The sequence below is a fragment of the Balaenoptera borealis genome, assembly GCF_965194805.1.
Source record: "Balaenoptera borealis genome assembly, chromosome: 10".
NCBI lineage: Eukaryota > Metazoa > Chordata > Mammalia > Artiodactyla > Balaenopteridae > Balaenoptera > Balaenoptera borealis.
The window spans coordinates 58,870,715-58,884,410 of NC_138874.1; the positions used below are offsets into that span (position 1 = coordinate 58,870,715).

Here is a 13,696-nt window from a genome sequence, read left to right on the forward strand (position 1 = left end):
AAATTCTTTTTCTTCCAGCCGCTTCTTTCTTCCATGAAAGCAGGTGGAAAGAACATCCTTCTGCATTCCACAAAAGAGAAAACAGAGGCCTACAGAGGGAAGTGACTCACCCAGGTGCAAAGGTGGAGTCAGCGACTAAGCTGGGAATGGAGCTCCATTCCCGGACTCTGAAACCACAGCCCTCCATGGGCAGTCACCCCCTTCCTCAGGAGGAAGCTCTCAGCTCATGCTTGGACATATGGCCTTTTTGTACTTGACAGGTGCCCCTGGGATTGGAAAGTGGGACTCTCTGCCTCAGTCTTCCCACTCCAATCCATGAAACTATTGTTTTGGCCTTCAAATACGGATTTCGTGGTACAGCCCTTTAAAGGAACTTTCTAAAGCTCTTTCTAAAGCAAAACATATGACTCTGCAAGTTTGGAAAAACAAAAGCTCCTAACCAATAGGAACAAAGACAGCTGTACGAGTCCAAGTCCAAGTCCAAGTTTCTTACTTGTAGTCTCACTTCCCCTCTGGTATCCTCTTATTTCAGTTCTCACTCCCACTCTTCACCCAACCCTGGGGGTTTATCATTTCCCCATTCCTTCCAGCCCAAGCCCAGACAAAATCCAAGTTAACCTCTTTGCTTCATTTATTTTGATTGAGACCGGTGGGAATTTTCAGCTTTACTAAAAATCTTATATACATCCTTGTTCAAGAACTTACAGTGCCTTTCTAGAGTCTATGATATCAAGTACAGACTTCTATCTGGCTTTTAAGACCTTTTATAATCTGACTTTACCCTGCCTTCCTGTACTTGGTTCTCACTACTCTTCATTGTAAACGCTCCTTAATTGGGCAAGATTTCTCACAGCTTATGTACACGTGTGTATACACACACACACAGTTAAACACATACAAAGTTTACTCTCCACAATATATACAATGTTTATTCAAGCTCCTGTCTTTTTCCATGACTCTTGCTTAGAACTTCTTTTTTCCTGCTCTCTACCAATCCTAATATGACCCATCTTTTAAGATTTGATCAGGTCCAGGAAATCTTTAATTTCAGTGTCTCTGTTCTCTAAGTTTTTACTGCATTTATGGTCAGTGTTCAGAATGTTTAATGTTAACAGGTTTTTTTTTTTGTAATTGTGGTAAAAAAAAACACATAACCTAGAGTTTACCATCTTAATTCTTTTTAAGTGTACAGTTCAGTAGTGTTAAGTATATCCACTTTGTTGTGCAACAGATCTCCAGAACCTCTTCATCTTGCAAAACTAAAGCTCTAAGACAGAGAGGGCCCAAATAAATAAAATCAGAAATGAAAGAGGAGAAGTTACAATTGACACCCAGAAATACAAAGGATCATAAGAGATTACTACGAACAATTATATGCCAAAAAATTGGACAACCTAGAAGAAATGGATAAATTCCTAGAAACATACAATCTCCCAAGACTGAATCAGGAAGAAATAGAAAATATGAGCAGACTGATTACCAGTAAGAATATTCAATCAGTAATCAAAAAACTCCTAACAAACAAAAGTCCAGGACCAGACAGCTTCTCAGGTGAATTCTACCAAACATTTACAGAAGAGTTAACACCCATCCTTCTCAAACTATTCCAAAAAATTGAAAGGAAAGGCATGGTTCTAAACTCATTCTATGAAACCAGCATCATCCTGATACCAAAACCAGGCAAAGACACCACACAAAAAAGAAAATTGCAGGTCATTATCACTAACTAACACATATGCAAAAATTCTCAACAAAATATTAACAAACTGAATTCAACAATACATTAAAAGGATCATACCCCATGATCAACTGGGATTTATGCCAGGTATGCAAGGATGGTTCAATATCCATAAATCAAACAATGTGATACACCACATTAACAAAATGAAGAATCAAAATCATATAAGCATCTCAGTAGATGCAGAAAAAGCTTTTGACAAAATTCAGCATCCATTCATGATAAAAACTCTCGGAAAAGTTGGTATAGAGGGAATATACCTCAACATAATAAAGGCCATATACGACAGAACCACAGGCAACGTCACACTCAATGGTAAAATGCTGAAAGCATTTCCTCTAAGATAAGGAATAAGACAAGAATGCTTATTCTCATCACTTTTAGTCAACATAGTATTGTAAGTCCTAGCCACAGCAGTCATACAAGAAAAAGAAATAAAAGGCATCCAAATTGGAAATGAAGAAGTAAAACTGTCACTATTTGCAGATGACATGATGTGATTTATAGAAAACCCTAAAGACTCCACCAAAAAGCTATTAGAACTAAAAAATGAATTTAGTGAAGTTGCAGGATACAAAATTAATATACAGAAACCTGTTGCACTTCTAGACACTAATAACAAACTATTAGAAAGATAAATTAAGAAAACAATGCCATTTACAATTGCATCAAAAAGAATAAAATATGTAGGAACAAATCTAACCAAGAGGTGAAAGACCTGTACTCTGAAAACCATAAGACATGGATGAAAGAAATTGAAGATGACACAAACAAATGGAATGATATACCACGCTCATTGACTGGAAGAATTAATACTGTTAAAATGTCCATACTACCCAAGGCAATCTACAGATTCAATGCAATCCTTACCAAAATACCAAAAACATTTTTCACCAAACTAGAACAATCAATCTTAAAATTTGTATGGAAACACAAAAGACCCCAATTGGCCAAAGCAATCTTAAGAAAGAAGAACAAAGCTGGTGATATCACAGTCCCTGATTTCAAACTACACTACAAAGCTACAGTAATCAAAACAGTATGATACTGGCACAAAAACAGACACATAGATCAATGGAATAGAGAGCCCAGAAATAAACTTATTCTTATATGGCCAATTAATCTACAACAAAGGAGGCAGGGATATACAGCCACTTCAATAAATGGTGCTGGGAAAACTGGACAGCTACATGCAAAAGAGTGAAACTGGACCACTTTCTAAAACCATATACAAAAATACACTCAAAATGGATTAAAGATTTAAATGCAAGACTTGAAACTATAAAACTTCTAGAGGAAAACATAGGCAGTACATTCTTTTTTTTTAAAAATAAATTTATTTATTTATTTATTTATGTTTGGCTGCATTGGGTCTCCATTGCTGCGTGCGGGCTTTCTCTAGTTGTGGCGAGTGGGGGCTACTTTTCGTTATGGTGCACAGGTTTCTCATTGCAGTGGCTTCTCTCGTTGCGGAGCACGGGCTCTAGGCACGCGGGCTTCAATAGTTGTGGGGTGTGGCCTCAGTAGTTGTGGCTCACAGGCTCTAGAGCTCAGGCTCAGTCGTTGTGGTGCACAGGCTTAGTTGCTCTGCAGCACGTGGGATCTTCCCGGACCAGGGCTTAAACCCGTGTCCCCTGCATTGGCAGGCGGATTCTTAACCACTGTGCCACCAGGGAAGTCCTAGGCAGTACACTCTTCAACATCTGTCTTAGCAATATTTTTTTGGATCTGTCTCCTCAGGCAAGAAAGACAAAAGCAAAAATAAACAAATGGGAGTACATCAAACTACAAAGCTTTGTACAGTGAAGGAAACCATCAAAAAAAAAGAAAAATCAGCCTACTGAATGGGAGGAGATATTTGCAAATTATATATTTGATAAGGAGTTAATATCCAAGATATATAAAGAACTCATACAACCCAGTATTAAAAAAAAGTTTGATTAAAAAAATGGGCAAAGGACCTAAATAGACATTTTTTCAGAGACGACATGCAGGTGGTCAACAGACACATGAAAAGATGCACATCACTAATCATCAAGTGATGATTAGTGATCATCAATCATCACTAAAAATCAAAACCACAATGAGATACCATCTGATACCCATCAGAATGACTATTAACAAGAAGACAACAAATAACAGGTGTTGGCGAGGATGTGGAAAAAAGGGAACCCTCATGCATTGTTGGTGGGACTGTAAACTGGTTAGTCATTATGGAAAAGAGTATGATGTTCCTCAAAAAAATAAAAATTGGGCTTCCCTGGTGGTGCAGTGGTTAAGAATCCTCCTGCCAGTGCAGGGGACACGGGTTCGAGCCCTGGTCTGGGAAGATCCCACATGCCGCGGAGCAACTAAGCCCATGCGCCACAACTACTGAGTGTGTACTCTAGAGTCCGTGCTCCACAACAAGAGAGGCCACTGCAATGAGAAGCCCACGCACCACAAAGAAGAGTAGCCCCCGCTCGCCGCAACTAGAGAAAGCCCGCACACAGCAACGAAGACCCAATGCAGCCAAAAATAAATAAATTAAATAAATTTAAAAAATAAATAAATAAAAATTGGAACTACTATACAATCCAGGAATTTTACTTCTGGATATCTACCTGAAGAAAACAAAAACACTAATTCAAAAAGATATTTGCACCCTTATGTTCATTGCAGCATTATTTACAATAGCCAAGATATGGAAGCAACCTAAGTGTCCATCAATAGATGAATGGATAAAGAAGATGCGGTGTACTTATACAATGAAATATTACTCAGTCAGAAAAAAATCTTGCCATTTGCAATAACATGGATGGATCTAGAGGGTATCATGCTAAGTGAAATAAGTCAGAGAAAGACAAACACCAAATTATTTAACTTATATGTGGAATCTAAAAAACAAAACAAACAAATAAGTAAAACAAAATGAAAACAGGCTCACAGATACAGAGAACAAATGGGTGGCTGCCAGAGGGGAAAAGGGTGGGGGGTTGAGCGAAATAGGTGAAGAGAATTAAGGTGTTCAAATTTCCAGTTATAAAATAAATAAGTCACAGAGATGAAATATACAGAATAAGGAGTATGGTCAATAATATTGTAATAACTTTGTATGTGGACAGATGGTTACTAGATTATTATGGTGATCATTTCATAGTATATTTAAATGTTAGATCACTATGTGGTATACCTGAAACTAACATAACATTGTACATCACTATATTTCAATTAAAAACAAACAGACTTCCCTGGTGGTGCAGTGGATGAGAATCTGCTTGCCAATGCAGGGGACATGGGTTCAATACCTGGTCTGGGAAGGTCCCACATGCTGAGAAGCAACTAAGCCTGTGCGCCACAACTACTGAGCCTGAGCTCTAGAGCCCGCGTGCCACAATTACTGAAGCCCGCACGCCTAGAGCCCATGCTCCGCAACAAGAGAAGCCACTGCAATGAGAAGCCCATGCATTGTAATGAAGAGTAGCCCCTGCTCGCCACAACTAGAGAAAGCCCACGCGCAGCAATGAAGAACCAACACAGCCAAACATAAATAAAATTAAATCTAAAAAAAACCAAACACAAACAAACAAACAAAAAACTGAAGCTTTATAGCTATTAAACAACAGCTCCCCAATTCTCCCTCTCACCAGCCCCTGGTAACCACCATTCTTTGTCTCTTCAAATTTGACTACTTTGGATACCTCTATATCTATGGATATGTGTGGAATCATATATGTCCATATATGATTTTTGTGACTGGCTTATTTCAATTAGCATAATGTCCTCAGGGTTCATTGATGTTATACAGCAAGTGACAAGATTTCCTTCCTTTTAACGACTGAATAGGGCTTCCCTGGTGGCACAGTGGTTAAGAATCCACCTGCCAATGCAGGGGGCATGGGTTTGAGCCCTGGTCTGGGAAGATCCCACATGCTGCGGAGCAACCAAACCCGTGTGCCACAACTACTGAAGCCTGCGTGCCTAGAGCCCGTGCTCCGCAATAAGAGAAGCCACCACAATGAGAAGCCCGTGCACCGCAACGAAGAGTAGCCCCCGCTCGCTGCAACTAGAAAAAGCCTGCACGCAGCAACCAAGACCCAACGCAGCCAAAAATAAATAAATAAAATAAATAAATTTATTTTAAAAAAAAGAAAAAAAAGAAATAAGGAGATGCTTTAAAAAAATAAAAAATGAAGACTGAATAATATTCCATTGAATGTATACACCACCTTTGCTTACCTCTTCATCTGTCAGTGGACACTTGGGCTGCTTCCACTTCTTGGCTATTGTGAGTAGTGCTGCTATGACATGAGTGTACAACTATTTCTTCAAGACTCTGGTTAAGTTCTTTTCGATATATACCCAGAAGTGGGATTGAGGGGCTATCTGATAGTCCTAGATTTGATTTTTTGAGGAACTGCCACACCATTTTTCATTGTGGTTTGCAACATCTTACAATCCCACCAGCAGTGCACAAGAGTTTTAATTTCTCTATATCCTTTGCCAACACTTGTTATTTTCTGGCTTGTTTTTTTTTTTTTAGTAGCCATCTTACCTAGTGGCTTTTTAATCATTTAATCATTTCATGTGTATTCATTTTTTCTTCTTTACAAGATTTTAAACTTCTTCAGGGTGGGGATCATGCCTGTTCTGTGTGCCCTCAGAGACTAGCGTAGTGCTTGGCACACCTTAGGTATTTGAAAGTAATTTTTAGTTCATTGAATGAAATGAACAGTCTGAGTTGAGCTCAGTTCTTTTATTTTTAGAACTTGGGGTCGAATTTTCTTTACAAATAGAATAGGCTGACTGCCACGATACAGAGTGAATAAGTCTTTAGGACACTATGCAATAGAGCAGAGGGTCTGCATGGGGAGAATGACACTGTTACTTCCTTCTTGACTACAAATGCAAACGCTGTGGTCATCCCACAAGCTGCTGGGTCCACTGGTGATGGGCATAGTTCCCACACTCCTGCAAAGGGACAGTGCTCTGGAATCCCAGTTCTATTCAGGTGGAACCAGAAGAGCCTAGGGGAAAACAAACAAACTGACCCTGAGAGCTCAGAAGTTGGGCCAGCACAGGAAATGTGAGGAAATATCACAGATAGAAAAGTACCAGTAAGTACAAGTATTCTCAATTCTGCTTTGTTCTCACGTTTACTCAGTTTCTCCCAATTTTCCTGAAGTCTTGGGGAGTCAATTTCTTATCCACTGCCATGACTTTGAGGGTTACTTTAATTCCCCAAGTTCTTTTAGCTTCTACATGGAAAAGTCCCTCCATTAGCCATCCATTTGGCATTTTTTAAATGGAACTATCATTAGTATCTGAAAAAAGAACAAGTACAGAGGTGCTGAAGAAATTAACTTTCTGAGAACAGAGTCTTTAGAAAAATCACCTCAGGGTGGCTGGGTAGGCACAAGGCTCAGGTGTACATCCCCTCCTTGATTCATCTCTGCGAAACTCTGCCCAAAAGTCAGCCTTCCTGCCCTGAACCTTTCCCACCTCTGCGTTCTCCTTTGGCCCCCACCTCAAAGGATGGGGTTAAAGTAGAAACCCCAGTCGATAGAAAATTTGTGATTTAGCTGGGCATTCCTAGGTGAAAAATAAACTAACACTCCCTAGGTATGCATTGGCTGACATTTTTTCCAAACTTGTTTGGTGGTAAGAATCCTCTGGGACGTATATTAAGAATCACGCCTGGGCCCCCTCCTGGACTTAATGAATCAGAAAAGGAAGTAACCTGAGAGTCTGTATTCTTTAAACCTTTAAGCCAGGTGATTCTTATCATCAGACAAGGTTGGAAAACATAACATTAGTGAATATTATTACAGATTCCCGGGCACCTACATAACAGGGTAACTTTTTTTTTCCTCAGTTAAGGGTAAAGGGACAACACCATTGATATTGGCTTGGTGTGCGTCCTTAACCTCTGAGGGCTTCAGTTCCTTATCCATTAAGTGGGGTTGATATTACATCTCCCTCACTGAGGATTAAATGAGAGAATGCACACAGAACGGTTACCAAATGCCTGCTAAATAAAATGCATGTTCAATACAGAGATGCTATTGTTATTTCCCCACAGAAAACCCCTAGGTATCCCTGTCATATAAATATGGCTGAATAACGGCTTTGAAAAAGGGAAAACTGACAATTGATGTTTCCAGAGATCTACACAGATATATAAGCACAGGCAGAAGACCCAGTGATCACTTCTCTGACTAGACCCCGCAGATACAACTGTGGCTGGCTTTACTAAGCAAAAGGAGGAACATTTTAATCAAAGTCTGGCTTGAGCTACATAGACAGGAATCAACCCAGACATGACTTGGACAGCTGGGGCCACTCTGGGATAACAACATGGGTTAGAATAGGGAGATTCCCTATTAGGTATAAGGACCAGCACCCCTACCTTCCTGAATGAATGTGATATTGCCTCAGAGGTAGTTCTCCAACCCCTGGAATCAACCAACTCTGGGTGTGAGTCCCAACCCTACCATATACCTACAGCGTGACCTTGGATAAACTGCTTAAATTCTGGGAGCCTCAGTTTTCTCATCCACAAAATGGTGATATTAATAGTACCTTCCTTAAAGGTTGTTGTTAAGATTGAAAAATAAAATGAATGTAGGTAAATAAAAGTTGGCTATTATAGTCTGTCTTCAACAAGGGATAGATTATAATAGTCCCTTGGAGAGAACAGACTTCCTTAGTTTCTGTCATATTCCCCACCATCTCTGTTCTCAGAGTAAACAGGAGCCTCCTGGTTAGATTATCCACATACTATTCCTTCTCTTCACTCTGCATACACACCTATTTAAGGGGCTCCCTGCCATGCCCCTGCTCCCTCTTCTCATAGACTTCCATACATTTCATCCTCTAGTACCTTCTAAAAGGAGACTGACCTCTCCCCAGGACTTGGCTGCCTCATCACACTGTTATCAATCACTGCTTGGAGAAAAGAAGCACCTTCTGCAGGTGGGTAGGAAGACAAAGAGACTGAGGGTGGGAATTGAGGGTGGTCAGGATGGGAGGAGAGAGGGTTCAGAATAGGAGGGGGAGGGGGGGAAATGTGTCACGAAGTTCCTCAAAATCGGTGATTTCTCAGTCTCATCATTTTCAGTGAATGAACTCAGATGATTCACTTCCCTTCACCAGCCCTCTGTTTTCCTCTCTGTGTAATGGAAAGGGAAGTGCTTGCACTTGTGTTAAAGGCAGAGAAGCATATAGAATCCAGCTTGGGAGAGTCATGAGCCCATGAAATTATACATCATACGGGCTGTGGATGTTATGTTGGTTTTCTTCTGAACAATATTTTTGAGTATACGAGCTCCTGGCTGAACATATTTCCTTTAATATCATTGACTTTTTGGCAGTTTTTAGCAAAACCACCGGTTTCTGGTTTCCCATTCCAGCCCTTTTTTCCTGGGTATCCCCTTTAGCTTCCGGTTAAGCAGCCATTGCCATCCAGCATGGTAGCCTGGGCTCTAAGCAGAAGTTCTAGGACCAGGGCCTAGCTTTTGTTCTGGTGGGGGCCTCAGAATCCAGAAGGTCTGGAAAGCCACGACCAACATTCTTTGAGGTAGTAAGTTCCTGATTTAGGGAGTAACCAGGTTTAGATTAGGGACAAAGGAAAATCTGGCCAAGGCTCAAAATACTCATGCAGAGGTCTGAGCTCACTGGCTTGGGTGGGGCTAGGAATTGGGCCAGAGATGATGAGGCGGAAATGATGAGAAAGGGTAGGGGTCATAGGCTGAAGCTGGAGGGTCCAACTTGGCCCCTCTGTTCACTGACGAAAGAGTATAACCTCAGGGTGCAGCCCCTGTACTCTTTGCTTTCCATGAGTCAGGAAGCAATTATGTGGCTTCCCCCGCCCTACTGCTGCCACAGGCCGCTGGGGGCCTAGCAGCTCCAACACCTCCCCTATCATGTTACAGGCCCCAAATGTGGCTTCCAGTGCCTGCTGTGAGACAGTATCCTTTCCCTCAGCATTAAACATGCAGAGAGAAGGAGTCCTCAGACCCAAGCAAACTATGTGACCAGCATTCACCGCCTCCTTCCCAGGACTGCAGAGGAGTCGGTGCCCCCCATGAGTAGGCGAAAGAAGAGCTTCAGGCCACGAACAACTGGAGAGGAGGAGGAGAGAGTGGGAGTCAGGGATGTGGGGGTGAGCAGTGCACACAGCTGGCCAGTTGCTGGGAACTGTTGGTTAAGGACACAGCATCCCCACTTGACTGGAATCCTGGGATGGACTCCCAGGAATGGCCTGGACTTCTGGGCCAGGACAGTCATAGACAGGAAGGCAAGGCAGGCACTCAAGGTAGGAATTACAGTTTACAAAGTTCATCCGTGTGTCTCTAGCATCTAGAACTGTGCCTGACACATGTTAGGCCCATGATAAATCCTTGGTGAGTGAATAAAGGAATGAATGAATGATTTCACACACAAGTATGATCTCATTCAATCTGCAAAGTGAGGCAGGGGCAGGGCAGGCGTTGCCTCTTTTTCTAGATGGGGAACCGAGACCAAGAGAATTAAGCATCTTGCCTGAGGTCATTAGACTTGGATGTGGCTGACCTGTGGCTAGACACTGTACTCTCCACACAGTACCAAACTGAACATTCTTGGTATAGCAACCCAGGAAAACATCCTGTGACTCGACGTGAACTTCCCTTTGGGTCCTGCTGGTCAGAAAATAGCCCTTCAGTGGTCCTGTTTCCTGGACACAGTCTCAGGGCCAAGTTCGACATCCTGGTCCTTCTGGCACACCTGGCATCTGCCTGCTTTTTTATGAGCCGCTCCAGGAAATGGGGCTTCTCCAGTAGTCTCTGTTGCCACATCTAACATGGGAGATCTGGACCACTAAGATGTGGAGGCAGGAGGCTGGTGGTTTTTCTCTGAGATTCAGGAACAGAATGAAACCACATGTATTCAGTTCCTTATTCTCTCACACTTGATAGAAACTTCAGATAGCCTAGACCACCAAGTTAGTTTCTGGAACTTAGGCAAGCAACTAACTCATATTATAGCCAGGGTCTCCCAGGAGCTCAGAGCCCATAGTCCTAGGCACGTTTCTGGAAGGAGGTCTCCAAAGCCAGCAAGAAGGCTCCCCTGAGCTGGAACATCTTACAGCATCTGGCCCTTCTCTTCACAGCCTTCTGTTCTGAATCCTTCTCTTTGGAGGCAGTGAGGTATAGAGCACAGGAACAAGGATCAGAAAACCTGGGTTCTAGCGCTGGCTTTGCCACTCATCAACTACGTATCTTCTCTCCACCTCATTTTCCTCATCTGTGAAATGGGAATAACGATTCCCAGCTACGTAAGGCAGTTGTGAGTTTAAAGAGGAATGGTTTGTATCAAGGTGCTTTTTAGCAAAAGACAGAAATGATGTCAGTACTATTTTTTTATGGCAAGGAAAAAAAAAAAGACAAGGAGAAGGGAAACTTCCAAGGAGACCCAAAGCGCTCTGCTCTCACTTGTTCACGGATTCATTCATAATAAACCACCTAGGTGAACAAGGCATGCACCAGGTGCTGAGGGAGAGAAAGATATTTAAGATGTAGTCCCTGCCCTAAAAGAACTGAAAGATAGCACAGACTGTGCACCAAAAGACGGACACAGATTTCAGAGAGTGCCAAAGATCACAGAGTGGAAAGGATATTCTGTCTTCACAGAGGCTCTAGGATTGTTCAACCAGGTGAAGAGCCCACAAGAGGAAGGAGGGGGAAGAGGGGTGTCATGCTCCCTAACGGTCTCCAAGTCTCTTTGTCCGGGAGGAAATGAGGTCATCTTGCTCTCAGAATCAGCATGACAGCCTCCAGCCAAGTAATCTGGAGTCATGAGAGCTGCCGGGGAAGCTCAGTGAATCACAAGAGTCAGTGGGGAATTTCCTGATAACTAACCTAAGAGTTTCTGGGTAAGTCCTCAGGCTGCAGCTCTGTTTACATTTTGATCACGTTTATTTACAGTTAATGTGTTCTAACTCCAAACAAAACATATCACAGGGCTTCCCTGGTGGCGCAGTGGTTGAGAATCTGCCTGCCAATGCAGGGGACATGGGTTCGAGCCCTGGTCTGGGAAGATCCCACATGCTGCGGAGCAACTAGGCCCGTGAGCCACAACTACTGAGCCTGCGCGTCTGGAGCCTGTGCTCTGCAACGAGAGAGGCCGCAATAGTGAGAGGCCCGCGCACTGCGATGAAGAGTGGCCCCCGCTTGCCACAACTAGAGAAAGCCCTCGCACAGAAACGAAGACCCAACACAGCCAAAACTAAATAAATAAATTAATTAAAAAAAAAAAAAAACAAAAAACATATCACAGTCTTCTAGAGGAAGTAGCCCGGCTGGTTCTGAAGGCTCTAGCACCTCTGACACAGTCCATCCCCTAGGAGGCTGGCAGCTCAGAGCTGGGCACAGAAAAACTCTCTCTCCGGAGGATGATGGGTCACCTGCCTCCTAAGCTGGACGGTTAACTTGTACTTTCCCCAGGCAGAGGCTGGCATCCTGAGACCTCTGGCTGGGGCAGAGCAAAGAGGCTTTCCTTCTTCCTGCCCTCCTGGCACTTTCTCTGCCCTCTTCCTGCCCCTCTCAAGTGGACCCAGACCCAAGGTCCAGGTTTGCCAGGCAGCAAAACGCTGTAGGCCTAGGCAGGGAGAGGGACAAGCCTTGCGCCCCTTAGTGAGTTACAGGGATTTAACCTCCTCCCCTTCCATTGAGGGAGACAGTCCTTCAGGGTGGATTTAAGTGACCCCAAGCCCTGGTTCCCAACACTAGGGGAAAGGGATGGGGGTGACTGAACTTCAGAGTCCCTACTGTAGTTCTTCAGCTCTGCCTGAGAGATATGTGTGTGTGCATGGACTTGTGCGTGTGTACACAACTGTGTGCACTCACTCTCAAGCAGGAAGCATAGGTGGAGTCCTTTACACATGGTCTGTCTTTCTGGAGGCCAATCTTATTTGATGAGCAAATATTTTATCTTATTAGAAACAAGGCTCTATGATGAAGTAGAATACTAAATACACCTGCATTTAAAAATCTGTAATTATCTTTTTGCAACGGGTGATACAAGGATGTGTTTTCAAAAATTTAAACAGTGTAAAAGGCCATACAGTGAAAAATAAATCTTCTCATTCTTGTCCTCCAGTTCCCCAATTTCTCTCTTCAGAGGTGAAAATAGAACTTTCTACGTTAATAAGGCTTTACTATTCTATTGTCTTTATTAAGTGACAATACTATGGCCCAGGCAAATAAATGAATAGTTCATTTTAGGAACTTCCTGAAAAACCTATCAACACTTCTATAGAAAGCGTCAACAGTTTGTGCCCTAAGACTTTGTTCTCACAATCCTACAATATCATATCACGACTCTTATCCAATCCTTATCAGACCCTCACTTTCAAAGACCTGCCTTATACCAAACTGCAAATTCTCAATAAAATCCGACCCCCTCCCCCACCACTACCAAACTACCTTACCGCAGTAAGCAATAAACTAAGCTTTGTCTTATCCACTGGTTGTGTTGATTTTCGGGGAGCTGGCATACTACTTGGAGGCAGCCCTTGTGAACACGCTTTTTGTCTGTTTCAGCGACCTGTATTTTCACATTGAGAAAGAGACTTCACAGCTGTACGAGCTGCAGACTATGCCTCTAAGCCCAGGGGTCCGAATCAGTGTCCTAGGCAGTTGGGGGCCGAGGGTGGAGAAGAGGTTTAGGGGATCTGGGAAGAGGCATCAGAGCTGGAGGAGAGCGTCTCCCTAGCGCCTCTCCTTTTGGCAAATCGGGGGATGAGGGGTGCTGCACGGGGGCGGGGCCCAGGCCAGGTGAATGGGAGGAGGGGGCGGAGAATTTACATGTCTCTCCATACCTCAGTTCAGACCTGGTTCGTCCCCTCCAATGGGGACCGCGCTGCCCCTCACAGGTTAGGTTGTGGAAGCCTGCGGGGTCCAAGTCGCGGCGGGTCCTAAGGGAAGCGGAGGGAAGGGA

General features: G+C 43.1%; 1 long non-coding RNA gene across 1 annotated transcript; it reads right to left on the reverse strand.

The window, feature by feature from the left end:
• Positions 1–3,067: 3,067 nt before the first annotated feature.
• LOC309604609 lies at positions 3,068–13,668 on the reverse strand. Its single transcript, XR_014230930.1, has 2 exons — positions 13,578–13,668; positions 3,068–6,744 (listed from the first exon to the last, which is right to left on the reverse strand). It is a non-coding gene; the product is annotated as an uncharacterized lncRNA (long non-coding RNA).
• Positions 13,669–13,696: the final 28 nt, after the last annotated feature.